Genomic DNA, 5,051 nt, shown 5'->3' on the forward strand with positions numbered 1-5,051 from the left:
GGTGGGTGTTTTGTCTGATTTACTGGTGCCGAGCTTTGTATGTAATTATGATATTGTTATGTATGGGCTTGGGGTAGGGAAGTATCCAAAGAACAATGTTTTTTATTATGGTTTTTGATCAGTTTAATTAAATTTGAAATTTGGGGAAACAGAAACAGTTTAGTGAAAAATAATAACAGCATGTGCCCTGATAGTTTAATTAGGGGTATAAGATTTAAGATAAAAAGACATATACAGCTAGAGGTGGATAGATGGCGTTTTCATGCAGCAAAAGCAAAATGGAAAAATGTAATTGATTTGTAATTCTTGAAAATAATTTACGTGTGATGTGATTGGTCTGTTGTAACCAAGTATGGATTGATGTTATTTTGAATTTTATTGATTGAATAAAATTTTTTCAAAAAGAAAAAAAAAAAAAAAAATCTGTTATCAGTTTGATACATCCCCCATAGGGGGACCCATCTATATTAAATTGATTTTTGGAAGCAGGAAATGGAACCGGGGCTTGCTCCGTCCACTCCACGCATCGACCCGGTATTGCAGTACCTCCGGGAACGGTGCACAAGAAAGGTCAAAAGAGAGAGAGAGAGAGAGCCTCTCCCTCTCCCTTTTTCTGGGTTGTATTTTTTGTTTGTTCCAAATAAGGCAGGCAGGCAGGCCAGTGTACCCAGAAGGCCTTGCGCTCGTAGGAGGAGGAGGATGAGAGCAGCAGTAAAGCAGAAACGGAGCTGTTTAGTGGGGCAAGGAGCCCTCGCTTTTAAGGCGGCAGCAGCAAAGCGCCCCTTTGCCGGGACCGAACGGCACTTGCGTTTTGGGAAGAGTTCCCTGTTTTGTTTTGTTTTGCATTGTTTTGTTTGGCCTTGCCGCCGGGTAGAGGAGGCCTTTGGGCCAGCCGGAAGGGCTGGGCCACCAGTAAAGCCACACTCTGGCTTCTCTTCAGTTCGAATAAATCTTTCTAAGACTAAGGCTTAGAGGGTAGTGGCATTGCCCGCTCCCTCCGAGGGTCTGTGAGAGGTTTGTTCGGTTGAGGAGGAACAGAATTTTTTTTTATTTTTGACTGGCTTTCTTCAGCTCGGCAACTTTTTGGAAGACTAATGCTCAGTCTGGTTTTGGCTTGCCCAATCCAGGCCGAGGGTCTTTCAAGATTTTGTTGACTGTTGAGAGCAGTTTTTCTTTTTCAGGCGGTTCCAGTTTTTTTCTTTTTCAGGCGGTTCCGGCTTTTCCAGACGTTCCTGGAGTTCGAGAGAAGGAGGACCTACCATCCAGACGACCTTGAGGGCCCTTTGAGGACCTAGACGACCTCATCCCCAGGCCTTGATTGTAATCGAGATCCAGACCGAGAGAGCAGCAGGCGCCCAGCAGAGGGCGCCATCTGGGAGGAGCAGAGGGCGGCCCCGGACCCCGAGGAGGCGTCACAGCCACGATTCTTCCTACGTGGTCTCGGTGCCAAGCAGCGCCCCCTACTCCGCCAGGGAAGGACACCGTTCACCTGGGGAGGGGGTCCCTCTTGCGAGGCGACCATCTCCTCAGGGACTAAAGTAATAGTTCCTTCAACTGCCCAGATTTGCTGCTTACGTTGTCTCTTTTCCGTAGAGAGAGACAACCCGGACGTCCAGAGGCTTCTCCCACCCCAATCGGAGGAGCCAGCTGAAGGATGGCGTTCCGGCCAACCCAGGAGACCAGGAGGAACGGAACCAGGACTGACGAGACTGGAGTTCAGCCGGACCATTCTTCAGAGGGGTATGGGTTTTTCCCCTTCTGACTTGAATTGTTTGGTGAAATTGCCAGGGCTTAAGGAAGTGTTTGAGGTCAGTTTTAGGAACCCCCAAAAGTTACAAGAAATGTGGTCATTTTGGGGGGAGAATAAATATCTCGCTCCATACAAAGAATTTTGTGTGGATGCACTGACAGACAGAGAAATGAAAGTTGTTACTGTCCAATTTTTCAATGAGGCTGTTAGCGACTATGATATTACAACATGGCTTAACCGCTATGGGAGGGTGTCATCAGAAGGGAGGAAAATTACAGACGAAGATGGGGTTTGGACAGGAGCCAGAAAGTGGCTGGTACGCCTCAATGTTGATCCATCGGGCATTGGAGGCGTCCGCCACATTCCAAACTCCATAGTGTTAGGGCCCAACAGAGGGCTGGTATTCTATAATGGGATGCCAAAACTCTGCAGGAAATGTGGGGAATTAGGACACCTGGCGGCCGCGTGTACTGTAGTCAAGTGCAGGAACTGCGGCGCCCCCCACGAGACCAGCCACTGCAGAGAAGAGAGGCAGTGCAATTTGTGTGGAAAGAAGGGGCACCTGTTTAAGGACTGCCCCTCTTCCTATGCCAACATGGCCAGAGCCAGCAAGGCAAATACTAACAAGCCTAGGCCTGAGCAGGAAGAGGGAACAAGTAACAAAGATCAGTCCACATCACCACCAACAGCATCCAAGACCCAGACTCCAGCACCACCATCATCACCAGCACCCCCCTCACCCCCCCGCCCCCGAGACATGTCCCGTTTTACGAGGACCCCTTCCCCCAGCCCAGAGAGAAAGTACAACAGCTACTCCACTAGCTACTCCAGTAGCTCCTCTGATACAGAACACGAGGCAGGGAGAGAGCCCGGACCCAGCAGCGGCCCCCCCCTGAGTAGGGCCCTCTCAGCGCCAGCACTCCCCCTCGGCTCTCGTTATGACGCCTTAAGGATTGAGTCCGTGGGGGAGGAAAGCGAAAGCGACAGTGAAAGTGAGAGTGAGAAGGAGGGGAAGGGAGTGAAGAACCAGCCGAGGGTGGGGAAAAGAAAGGGTAGAGACGATGGGGGGAAAAGAAAGAAGATAAAGATTAAAGACAGCAAGTTGCAGGTGGCCCCCACAGATCAAAAACTAGCTAATGTCCACACAAAGTCCCCAGTCTTGCCCTCGCAAGCAGAGACCGAGGCGAGTGGGACGGCTACACTGCCGCCTAGTGGGCAGGTAGCAGCCAGCCAGGGCATCTCCAGCCAACCTTCCCAGTCGTTAGCAGAAACCCTAGCACACCTCACAGAAGAGGTGTTCACTAATGCACCGAGGGAGAGGTCGGGGTCAACACCTTCCCTGACCAGCAGTACCTTGGTAGCAATGACCCTCTTCAAGCGAAGGGCCTCCCTTCAAAGCATCCTTGACCCCCTCCCTTGTATGGGCAACACCAGGGGCCCCCTAGAGGTCCTCCTAGATACAGCACTGGAGGACATGGGAATACCCCTGGACGCGGTAAGCCAGAAGTCTGCTAACAGCTCCAATTCAACAGACGGTAACAGCCAAAGAATGCTGTCTGTCATAACCCCCCCCCCCAGGACAAAGCTGACCCACACGTTCCGAGGGGCCCTGAGCAAGTTCCACCAGACTTACCTTTTGGGGAGTTGAATAGCCCAAACAACTCCACGTACTGTGCATATAAAGACGGTGCCTTCTTGGACGAGGCAGCAGTGAGTACCTTCTCAGGGGTGATGGGAGTTGCAAATAAGCCCAAGCCCCCTCGAAGCAAGCGTAGAGCTAAGAGTAGGAAGAGTGTCCCGACCTCCCAATCATAGTCGCTATGGGGTGGACGCAGCGACTCCTTTTCTTGTTAGCTACCCTGATGGCCCTGATATGTGTGTCTGTTAATGTCAGGAGCATCAGGGAGACACAAAAAAGATTTGATGTACTAAACTATCTAGCTAACTTGAAAGCAGATCTCATCTTTCTGCAGGAGTGTGGTATTTCGTCGAGCCCTGATTATAGGGACCTGAAGGAGAGTTGGACCCTGGGGGACTCCTTCTGGTCGGGCTCCAACATAGCCAGAGCCGACGGAGTAGGTATCCTGTTTAAAAACCCATTTATTACCTCCCGCAGCAGCAGGGAGGTAGAACCTGGTAGAATTCTGAGCGTGGATGTGACATACAACAACACTCCCCTCAGACTGGTCAATGTCTACGCACCCACTAACCAAAACGAAAGAGTTCAATTTTTTCCACAGCTGCGTCCACTCCTGCTGGGGAACGTACCCGTCATCGTGTCAGGTGACTTCAATTGTGCTCTAAGGGACGTAGACAGGAGCAGGCCACGCAACGACCGCTCTAGCAGAGTTTTGTCCTCCGTAATATCTGATTTCTCCCTGTGTAATGCAGGTAAGGACCTGGTGCTTCCCTTTACCTGGGTGAGCTCATCTGGGACCTCCTTCTCCCGCATAGATCTTTTCCTGCATACCAGCTCCCTTACGAAGACGGCAGTAGACACCCAGACCGTCTTCTTCTCTGACCATAGGCTCCTGCAGGTAACATTGCAGGTCCCTCAGACCTCCCAGATGGGGTCAGGGGTCTGGAAATTAAACACCTCCTTACTCGATGACCCCTCCATAGCTGCAGCCTATAAGAGCAGGCTTGTTGAGTGGACTACTTTGCGTGACCTATTCAACTCCCCTATAGAGTGGTGGGAGATGGTCAAAATCAGAACTAAGGGTTATTTCATAGCAGCAGGCAAGAGGAAAGCAAAAGAAAGGAGGGCCAAATATAAACACCTGAATGCTGCCCTCCCGGGTGAGTATTACCATCTTTTTTGGGACACGCTAAAAGTCCATTTAGCGAGGTCTACAGAGCGGTCTACAGGGAGAAGCGGTTGGGCCCTTCTATGCGGGAGAGTGTAATTACTCTCCTTCATAAGAAAGGGGAAGTTAAAGATCTACGGAATTGGCGCCCAATCAGCCTCCTTTGCGTGGATTACAAGATACTAGCCAAAGCTCTGATGCTCCGGCTACAAGTACACCTCCCTTTGGTCATTGGCCCCGACCAGGCTTGTGGCGTCCCAGGGAGGTCCATCACGGATATTTTAATGTTAACAAGGGACATTCTGGCTTATTCTAGAGAACGGAACCATCCCCTCTGCCTGTTCAACCTTGACCAGGAGAAGGCGTTCGATAGGGTAAGCCATGAATATATGTACAAAGTGATGGACCAGATGAAATTCGCTCCTGGACTTAGGGAGTGGGTTAAAACTATCTATACAAATATTAGTACCCGAGTCTTGGTGAACAGGCACCTG

The 5,051-nt window shown here is 50.5% G+C and overlaps 1 pseudogene; it reads left to right on the forward strand.

The window, feature by feature from the left end:
• Nucleotides 1-389: 389 nt before the first annotated feature.
• LOC131697146 (U2 spliceosomal RNA) lies at nt 390-568 on the forward strand (annotated as a pseudogene).
• Nucleotides 569-5,051: the final 4,483 nt, after the last annotated feature.

Source organism: Acipenser ruthenus, chromosome 13 (genome assembly GCF_902713425.1).
Source record: "Acipenser ruthenus chromosome 13, fAciRut3.2 maternal haplotype, whole genome shotgun sequence".
NCBI lineage: Eukaryota > Metazoa > Chordata > Actinopteri > Acipenseriformes > Acipenseridae > Acipenser > Acipenser ruthenus.